Here is an 11,490-nt window from a genome sequence, read left to right as displayed (position 1 = left end):
ATTAATGTAATTACTCAGGACAAGACGTATTGTCTTGAGATGGAAAAATTACTTACATAACAGTTGGGCACCCTGTTATAATAGTCTCAGTCTATACCACATTTCACTGGGTTTTTCAACAGGAAAATGAAGATTAAAAAAAAGAACAAGTATGATGCACAGAAAATAAAACAGGCTCACCCATTTCCTGGGTATAGTCATTAAATGTGGTATAACTGTGCATAATTGCTGGTGCCATTCTTGGTGCATTGGCTAAACTTTGCATCTGCGTAGAAATTAAGATGCAAATATGAGTTGTGTTCATTGGTATAGTTAGTGTAAACAGGAGATGTTTCTATTGTATGTTTAAGGTTGAGAAACATATCTCATGAACAGCTTATTATCAGCAAAGAGGCCAAGTGGTGATTTTAAGGTAAAGAATGCAGAAAAGTCAAACCAAAATGGATGATTTAATTTCTCATCATTATTCTACTGAAGAATTAAATTTGCAAGGTCATGTCGAGGCATATTCAGTCAGAGGCATATCACTGAAGGTAACGGGATTCAGATGAGTTCCCATCCAAGAGATATTTAAAGAAGCAGCTTTTCTCTAAATACATGTACAAATCAGTGTTGTCTCGACTCACGTTGCATATTAAACCAAAGCTCGGCTTCCTGCAGCTAAAGGACCGTATTTTTGTTCTTATCAAATATACAGACCCAAGTTCTGAAATCCACCTTCCCACATTCACTTTGTAAGATATCACCACATTTCATTTATGGCTTGCATGTACTTCATTCCTTTGTTTCATTTTAAAATTCTCTGCCCGTACCTGTAACAGCAGAAATATGCTTTCTGCACTTCCCATGCCTCACTAATAAATAATCATGGTAGAACAGACGTGAAAAATATCGGTTCCCTGCACCAGGCCCATGCATTTTATTTTATTTTTTAACATATCAGATGAGTACTTTCTCTAATTCATGCACGTAATAAACAGCTGTATTTCAGGTGTGTTTGCAATTGGATATGGGAAGAACAATTCAGAACATGGAAGGAAGGAAAGAAAGAGAGTAGAATTACCGTAGAAAACTCTCACAGGATAAATTTTGAAAAATCTAAACAAAATTATTTCAGGAGCGAGTACATTTTCCCTATTAATATTCACCTTTGTATTAATTTTCTTGAACTCAACACTGAATTGCAAAGATATCATTTTAGATCTTTTGAACTACTTTTGAAATGTGTATCAGCTGTTTTTGATTGAATTTATTATTAACAGTTGGTAGCCTTGGCTTTAAGAATCCAACTGTGATATGTAAAAATGATATCTCAGGTTTTTCTTTTAACCAAATCCATAATTTTCAGAGTCTTAAAAGATTCAGTTCTTCCTTTTATTTTATTTTTTTCCTTACTATTTTTTTTTTTTTTCCAACAACTGCTGGGAAACAAGCAGCCCAAGTACCAGCAATATGTCAAGAGTACCTGAGAGTTTTTAGCTTCCGTATCTTCTTCCACAGGGAGACAGACTTCAAACCCAAATTCAGATTAGTCTCTGAATGAGAAACAGAAGCCAAGTAACACTGAAATAAGCAAAAGTGGAGGTATCAGTAAGCTTTGTTCCTCTGTAACATCTCCTGCTATGCCCTCATATGGTTAAAACCACATGCAGCTTTGGGACATTTGATCAAAAATAATAAGCAGGCATGACAAAAGTGTAGTCACTTCTGTAATGGGGCAGAAAAGAACCCACACTTTCTTACCCAACAATCCGAATGTTCCACACTTCAGGTCTGATCACTGAGGAAACATCTGGGAAGGTGCTATTGTTTCCATCATGAACTCTTTCAAGTCCCATTAGCCTTAAGGGCTTTTATTTTTATTTTTTTTAATATTATTTTTATGTAGAAATGTGAACTTCTGTCACAAGCCCTACATAGCTGGCTTCCCCCCAAATCTCTGTAACTACATCGGTGCATAGAAATAATTTTTTACTTTCTAGAAAGTAGGGTTGGATCAAACAGACAATTTGGAGTTTTTATAAAAAGCATATTAGGCAATAACTACAGTTTTGCAAAGCTTGCGCTGGCCTGTGAAGCAGTCATATGAGACTTCCCCACCCCTTCTCTTGAACCTGCTCCTTAAATCCCATGAGTGTCACTTGAGGCTCTGTTTGTTCATGTATGTATTGTATTTCATCTCCTACACATCTCTGCGATCCTTTTCAGCACTCAAACCTTTGCTATATGTTTTTTTTGCACATGTGACAGACACACTGCAAATTAAAACCTGCAAGAAACATACTGAACAAAACCAAAGTCTTGTGAAAGCCATAAAGCACTGGAGTGGTTTATTAGACGCTGGCTCCATACCTCAAATGCAATTTTAATTAAAAAGCTTAACCATCACGCTGGTACTGTTTTTAGCAACTGGATCCTTGTATTCTAAAATTACCGCTCTTAGAAAATCTAGAGAAAACAGATGGGAAAGAGAAATTCTCCTTTGGGACCTGTGTTGAAACCCAAGCATTGGGGAAGTCTTTATGAGAAAAGGCCATCTCACGGCACTATCCACACAGAAGGGGTGCGAGGGAAAGCCAAGGTCAAATACTTAGCAAGTGGCTTTGAGATATGAGCCATTGTGAAGGACACACAAAACAGAATGGTTGCACTCCTTTGGATGCCATGTGCATTGTGAGTTTTACTCGGGAATTATGAGGGTATAATTTTATAAAATCACTTGGTGTAAAAAATGTTCATCTTAAACATATGATGCCTATTTTGTCTCACATATGTGGCAATTTCTTTTAAAGAAAAATGAAAACATGGAAGTGGGCTTATAACAGCTTCTTTAATTTTTTTCTGTATTCTAAATTATGCTTATTCACCCATACATTCCCTCTCTGAGTATTCATTTAGAAGGAAGGTTTTGCAATAGTCACATTTAATTTATCAGGGTGCAATAATTTGTGTTTCCCAATCATCTTGCAGACTTTGGTTCATTATACTATTGTTTCACATGAGTAAGTTAGCAAAGTTTGGATTGATTGACTCTAATTAACTAAAACTGGTTCCAGGCTGTGCATCTATTGTCATGGTAGCTACCCACAAAGCCCCAAACTGTTCAGTAATGGCAATATAACATACTATCGATATGAAAACTCCAGCAAATGTTTAACGTTGGGCTTGTCAGCAAATGAAGAAAAGCAATAGTGGAGGAGGGAGAAAGGGACATTAGGACAAGCATGTCTCAGAAGGCGTAGGGAAAATACAGCCTTCCAGAGCTGCTAGTGCCCTGATCTTCTAACTAATTGTTGCCAAGACAAAGCTGCGCACCCTGTCCTGTGATGGAAATTTCCATTTATTTTGTTCTCTAAAAAAAGCATCTGGAAATGTACCCAAAAATCTAGGCTAAGACATGACCTTCTGGAATAATGTATGGGGCTTCTCCCACTGTATATATATTTTTAATAGTCTTATTATTTAAAAATTATTTCCTCCTGGTTTTGTGAAGCTCACTTGCATCAAGTCCAAATCTATTCTCTTTATTGCCATGAAGATAATCCAACCATGAATAAAAGCATCCCCATACACGTGGCATTGCAGAAATAGCTGCACTGAGAGCTAGGAAAAATAAGCAAATCTTCTGTCTCCTTATTTGTTCTTTAGTGTTCTAATTCTGAAATTAAGCAAAGCCATGAGGATCTTAGAGGACAAGCTCTCTTCTGCACCGTAGCATGCCCAGAATGTGCAAGCATGAAAGTATAAGTCTTTTTACCATAACACATGTGCTCTGCAAAGGTGCATGACCTAAATTCTCAGCCACTTCGTACCTGTGAACCTTTACAGCATTCTCCTAATGATAATGCAAGTGTCAAGCACATGGGCTGGGAAAGGCCAAGACTGCTTTCCTTTGCTTGTCCAACTCATGTGACTGCATTGCTGCCATTTCCAGAGCCTGGCTCAGGAGATATTTGCAAGACCTGTCAGTATCTTAGGCCCATTCACTCAGGGGCCAATTCTGATGATGCTTAGTCCTTCCTGTGCTCCATGGGTCTGTTTCCCATATCTTTAATGTACATGATTAAGAACACAATTCAAGAACAGACATGAAATTCATCTCTGTTTTCTGTGCCCTGCAGCTACAGGGCAGGTCAGAGCTCTACTCATTTATATGTAGCAGTCTCTCTTTTTCAGATTCTCTATGTCCAAACCGTACTGTTTGTAGTGCCAGCACCTGATTGCAGCCAGTTTGACCCTGTGTCACCTGGCTGCCCTGGGGCTGTACAGGAGGGTCATCCCACCTTCTGTGGCACCAAGAATGGCTCTGCCTCAGCTGGGGCTGTGGTGGCTGAGCATTGCAGCATGGGCAGACAGGCTGCCTTGCATCTTCAGCCTTTATTCAGTAGAACTCTTTCTGGGTTTTCCAAACTGAAGTGCCTCATCATGGGCTGTTTCCAAGGAGACCTTTGTAGTTTCATGTTCTCCCCAGGCTGGACAGAGGGATTAAGAGCAGGGCTTGCAGGTAGGAGCCACAGGGGCACTCTGGTCCCGCTGGGGGTGTGTGTGCAGTTCCCATCAACTTCAGTGCAATTTGCGTCCCTGGGAGTGATGGAATTGGGTCCCGGAGCCCAGTGCCAGCCCTGCTCTGACTCACTGTGTGCCTCTGGGCAAGTCATTTCACACCAGGCTGTGATACTTCTCATTGAACTACACATTACGCCAAAAAGGGTCTCATGGAAGTCAATGGAGCTACTTGTGGAGCAGTCGCACTTATTAAGTGTGTCACAATCTGGCCTTCGCTTAAGTTTCCCCTTTTATAGGAAATTACAGGCTCATTTCCAAGGTTGTGGGGCTTAATTAGTTTATGTTTGCAAAACACATCTTATTGCTGGTGAAAGGGAATAACCATTATTATGATGATGATGCGTTCAGTGCATGGCAAGGTCTTGGGTCTGTTTAGGCTTTGCTTCATTTATTCTGTAGAAAAAAAAAGTCCTTCCTTTGCAATCATTTGCAAACCTATTTCCACGAATGGTGCACTCATTCTTCTGTCAGAAGCATGAGGGAAAAAAGGAAGCAAACTTTTCTCAAGCAAAGAGCCCACGGCGCCCATCCAGCAGCCATGCCAGAACAGCGGGGCCTGACCAAACGCAGCCACCTGTGATGTAAGTGCAGCGTGGATTGACTTGTTGGGTAATACTCCCCCAAACACAAATGCCATTCTCTTCCCCAGACCCGAGATGTGTTCTCCTTTAACCCTAATGTGTATCATACCTTTAAAGCTCAGCATTAGCACACAGTTTGGTGGCGTGCTTTTTTTTTCTCATCAGCTGTAATCAGTTTCTTGAATTCTGCTTTTTGTTAGGGTTTTTTGTATTTTTAATCCAAGTATGGTTCTCATGGTGTAGTAAATGACATTAGGCTTTTGTAAATTCTCACAGAATATAACAGATCATTGGTTTTATAACACAGTCACTGCTTTTGCATTCTGATGAGATTATTAGTAGCAGCCTAGAATACAACATCCCTGCATACTGTTAGTTAAAAAAATAAAAGTTTACTAAATGGTCTCTTGTCAACTGTATCTGAAAATCATTATATTTTCTCTGGTTTCCTTTATATGGAGAGGTTCTTCTGTGAGCTGGAGGGTTACATTGGTCTGAAGTTACAGAATTATTACAGAAATGCTGTTTATTTCTCTCTAGCACTGTTTGCTTTTCTACAGAAAACCCATTTTTTAAGTATTTACATCATGATTTTAAAAGTTGTTCCCATTCTTAAGACATGCAGCATGACATCTCAGCTCAGTAAATATATTTTTCCTTTCCTGTTTAAACTTAAACTACATCAGACTTTTTTTTCTCTCATGTCAAAGCACATACAAATCAAGTGGTTTTCTGATCTTCACACATATGTCTTACGGACCCAAAGCAGTTCTCCTGCCAGTGAAGAGATGAACCATGGGATCTTTCCAAGCCAAATTCCTCTCTCCACCCCACCCTACAGCTCCTGCTGAATGTCATAGTGTGCAGGGCTGCTGACCCACCCACTGCCTGACCATGCATCAGGCTCTCCTCACGAGGCAGAAGGGAAGGAAAATTTTAGCTTTGAAACATTTTTTTTAAGGACTAAAAATGCTGGAATTAAAAGCTGGCTACTAGCATGTAGCATTTTCTCTGCTTCCCTACTCTTATTAACATACATCTGTATTAGCGTCGTGACAGTCCACTCTACAAATTGATACAATACCAAATAAAGAGCCTGCACTGTGCACCTTAACGACTCTACAGGAACCATTACATCTGATCTAGTCAATATTATACATTTTTTAAAAATGTATAAATGCATATTTAAATGAGAGATCTGATCTGCTCCAGCAGTTCTGGTCTATCAGAAACATAATATGCATTTTAAAAAACTGCTGGCATACATTTTACATTTTTACCTGAGAAGCAGAACACATCCCAACATCTTCTGTTCTCTGCATGCCCGTGATGTGTTTGTTTCAAAACAAAGCAGAAATCTGAGCAAAAACGAATGAAGTGCTCACTGTCTTGTCTCACTATGTCATGGTTTCAAAATAAAGAGGGGAGATTTAGACTGGATATAAAGAAAAACTTATATTTTTTTTTACAATAAGGCTGGCAAAGCAGTGACACAGGCTGTCCAGAGAGGTGGTGGGTGTCCCATCCTTGGAGACACTCACTGTCAGGCTGGATGAGGCTCTGAGCAACCCCATGTAGCTCTTCGCTGTGCCTTTTCACTGCAGGGCAGCTGGACCATGTGGCCTTTAAAATTCCCTTCCAACTCAAAAGATTCTATGATATTACCAGCTTCCCTGTCACCCTGAAGTCCAAATCAGTGCCCCCAGCTTTGCATGTCCCTCCTGCAGGCTTTGCTCCATATCTCTAGCATAGTGAATGGGTATGTTTGCTTTCAGTACAGCTGGGAGGAATGATCCACTTGCATCTCAGCATGATGGGGCCTCTGCTGGTTTACATCACTGCTCACAGACCAGCCACCAGCTATGTATACCCACACATATGCTAAGGAAGTGCTGTGGGAGTGAGATACCACCTACACCCACAGGTTACCGCAGCTTTGCTGGTAGAGGATGGAGAAAGAAAGGAATTCGGATGTAAAGTATTAGGGGATGTAGTTTTCTTTTGAGTGAGCTCATTCCCTGCTGTTTTCCCAAGGGGCACATGGAAGTGGGAACAGCTCCTTGAGGCAGAGAGAAGAGCTCTGGGTAAATATCACCTAGAACACACAGGCTAAAGTTACATTTTGAAAAGTTACCATCACCCAATCTATTAGAAACCTTCCTCTGGATTTTCCCTTAATGCAGTCATTCCCAGAGGCTTGTGATGGTTGTGAGCATCTTGGTTTTCCAAACAAAAGCAGGCCTCTGTCACACACCTTTGTGATTTAGAAACATGTACGTAGGCTCTAGTCTCACACTATGAAGACACAATCATACTTAATTGTGTCTGTATGTTTCTTCTATCAGGCAACATGAAGAGATGTGCATCTTAAAGTGTGTGTAGAGAAGGCATTCCTTCTGTTAGCAAGGTGTACTAGTTGGTGTAAGGCATGTCACATCAGCCCTTCAAACACATAGGAAGGCATATTTCAGAACAGCCCAGGTGAAAATGGCAACTGCAGCTGTTTCAGGAGCTGCAGGTAAAAGTGGACTTAATAGGAGTAAAGATCACAGAGGATTTGGATGGAGATACAGTTTCTTGTACTCTGTGCTTTCTTTGCTTCCTAGGTGAGAGGAGCTGGGTGTTAGTGCTACTGGGGACATCCTCCTCTAACACTGCAATAAATAAGCTAGAAATGCAAGAGCTGAGTCTTTGCTTAGTACTGTGTAAGACAAAAGTGATGGTCCTTTACCGACAGATCCAATTCAGAGGCAACTCCCAGCTTAAAACAGTGAGCAACTCAGGCTGGCAAAGAAAAAAAAACTGCTCAGAAGGCAGTCCTTGATCTTAAAGTTCTCTTCTGTTCTCACATCAGAAGAGTAATTCAGTGTGCAAATATTATTAAAGAAGAAATGTATGAAATAATGAAGAATCATTTCTGTCAAATGGATATAAGATGCTAATTGGTGATGTGCTGAATCCCAGAGATGCTTGACATTCAAAAAGTGAGTGAAGTACGGCAGAGCATTTGTATAGGCCATCTGGAGATGTACACCATACTCTACACTTGATGAGAAAGTGGCAATAAACTGAAATTTTTGATTCCAAGATCTAAATATGCATCACTACAGGCTTCAAATTTCATAGATCGCTGGGAAGATCACAGATAAGCAGCAATCTGGCACATCTCCGACTAGAGGGAGATGTATGCCACTGAGAGAAATGCTTTGCGCTCCAGTCCTTACAAAAATATTAATAAAGAACTTACATAAACTTCAGTAAAAACTTCAAAGCTCGTGTTTTCATTTAGTTATACAGTTTTAGCTTCCGGAGTACTTTGACTGTGAAATCTCTGCGCAGACAGGGATATCCATGTTTCTTATCAGCAAACTCTGGTACTGCTACAAAGAGAACATGCAAAGCATGGCCAGAAACACCATACAAAACTGCCCAGTGATGTTGCCCACTCTGCCATGACACTAGGGTTGTTCTAGAAAGAGAATAAAAATGTTGTGAAAGCATGTACTAGAAGTAGCTGTTAAACACTGGCTTTTCTAAGTTTCCAGAAATTTGTAATTTATGCCAATGAACAGTTTGCTCTTTGTAAAATATGCCCTCATGAAGAACTTACACATTTTAGACCTTAGAAGGTCCCAGATGGTAGTTTCAGACATTACATCACAACTGTACACGTTGTTACTTCCTTTATACGTTACCATCAATTCTTTACGGTGCTGAAGGTCTCAAAGGCTACCATGACATGCTCTGAACCTACTGTGTCAGATGCTGTACCAGCACAAGTAAATCACAGCCCAGACAGCCCACAAACTGAATGTAACACTAATGCTAAGTCACAGTGTGACCTAGTGATTGAGCACTTGGTGGAAAGGTAGGGCCCACCCAGAAGAGCTCAGGTGCATTCAGTGTGCCTGAGTGACTGTAAGGGCTGGAGTGAGTATTTGGCTCTTCCCAGACTTCACTTATAGGTTGGCAGAGGAGGAAAGGGTATCTTGCTGGAGATTCTCACCTGCTGGATGTCTTTAACGGTAAGCAAATTTACTTCTTTTGTTTCCACATTTGTTGCTGCTGCATTTGGGCTTGTCCCCATTCTGCTGCAACCTAGGGCTTTGCCAACTTGCAATTATCACTGTGCTTTCTATCACATTATAGCGTTACAATGAAGAGTACATATGTGGCAGGAGAGTCACTGGGAGGCAGATAGAAGTACAAAGCAAGACTGAACTCTGCAGTTGTTGACAACCACAGGAAAATAGTAAGTGATCTTCTTGATGCCGATAAAAGCTTCTTCCCAAGCTTGAAGAACAGCAACAGAGAAAGTAAGAATGCGCTTTCTTTGGTGTAGCAGCTGGGAGTTGTTGACTACTCCCTGACCCTTGTCATCATCTCATCAGTGCCAAGATCATGGAGGATGCTGCAGGTTCGTTAGGGAGACAGAAATTCTGACAAGTTACACAGATGGAGGTTTGCAATGATGGAAGGTCTATGAAGAGCAAAGTCAGAGCTGAACCAGAAGAATTAAACGAGATGAAGTGAAGGACACTGTCTTTTGTGCTTTAAAACTAAATTTATGACAATGCAGTTGTGTGCTTTGCTTGCTTCACATCTAACCTGTGTGGTTTGGGGGTCTGCTCCTAAATGGATCCAAGGTTAATTAATGTGCTCTAGAAGAAAGGCCACCACACTAATAATTCACCAGCATGCCAGGTGAAAGAGCTGTGGAGATCACCTTGTCTGTTCCTCTGTCAGAAGTCAGAGGAGTGAAACTAGAAAAAAAAAAAAAATAAAAATGGAAAATATATCTGACCTCTTCTTAAATGTCCTTGTTGGTGGTAACTCAAGAACTTTCTTGAACAAACTGTGACAATACTCACTGCTCTTGTTTATAGGATGGTTTTCCTAGTATCTGAATGTAGTCTTTCCTAATGTCTATTGAATTTATCACTTCCTATTCTACCAATTAGGCTATAATCTTTAAAATTAAGTTTTGATCATTTGTTGTTAATGCAGATTCCGGTGGGTCTGTAGAGCTGTCAAACAGTTTTTGTGATAAGTTTCAATTGGGTAATTAATCATTGCAATTGTTTTCTGTTATTGTGATTCCATTTTGCATGTGTATACATGATTGATTTTTAGGCACACAAATGGTCTTATTAGAGGCAATAACACTAGTGGATTTATAGCTGAGCACATGCTTACAGGTTTGGAGAATTGAGATAATGGCAGTAATTGTGGTCTGTATAAAAATAGTCTCATTTCAGTCCTGGACTTCTCTTGTACCAGATCATAGGTAGTACATCAAACTAGGAATTAGTGACATCCAATAACCTCAAAAATCAGCAAATGTTGGTTACGCAGGTAAAGGATTTGGGTGCTGTCACAGCCAAGGAGTGCTTCAACGGGCTGGATTGCCATTTCCAGGGTGGCATTTGTAAGTATAACTTACCAATTGTTTGCACCCTTACAATGATATTTATTAAGACCATCAACCAGTGATTCTCAGCATCCCTCCACAATAATTGCACGGTTGCATTCAAAATTTTGGTAAATAAATATGCTGTTAAAGGATTGACTTCTCTAAGACACTAATAACTTAAGAGATGACCTCAAATTACTTGTAGTGGTTGACATCAGGGAGAATTTTTCAAATAGGAGTAGTGTAACCTGTTTCCATGGGTATTTATTAGAAAATATTCAGGCTATTTAGGAAAGTTTTTGAGAAAAATTATTAAAGAAAAAATGCAAACGTTTTAATTTGATTTGAATAAAGAATACAATTCAATATTAAATATACAGTCTGAATAGTCCATTCATCATGTTTCGTTAAAACTTGATAGTAGATTTTGAATTTCCAGAGAATCCTAAATTTTTAATGCTGGTAAAATTTGTCCACTTAATTTTTAGCTGATATTGAAATGCTTACAAGCTTATATGCGATGATGATCCCTTCTAGCATGAGAATGCAAACATTCATGTGTCTGCAACTTTTTGCTTTTCCTGTTTCAAAAACAGGAATCCGTATCCATAAAGAAGGACAATGCTACATAGGTGTTAAGAAGCCCAGTCTCTCCTATCACCCGTGTGAAGTATTTGCAAGGGCAGTTCATCTGGTCAGCATTGCTTTCTCCACATTTAGGAGAGACAGCTGCAAAAACATTTGGATGTGTTGCTGAAGGACATAATTTAGTGGAGGGTTGTTAGAGTTAGGGTAATATGGCTAGGCTGTGGTTGGACTTGATGACCTTTAAGGTCTTTTCCAACCTGAGCAGTTCTATGGTTCTGTGAAGGGCTGAGTGCTGCCCTACACACCCCAACCTCAGCTACCAGCCTCCATGCAAGAGGGAAC

Source organism: Coturnix japonica, chromosome 2 (genome assembly GCF_001577835.2).
Source record: "Coturnix japonica isolate 7356 chromosome 2, Coturnix japonica 2.1, whole genome shotgun sequence".
Taxonomy (NCBI): domain Eukaryota; kingdom Metazoa; phylum Chordata; class Aves; order Galliformes; family Phasianidae; genus Coturnix; species Coturnix japonica.
This window is presented reverse-complemented; position numbering follows the sequence as displayed.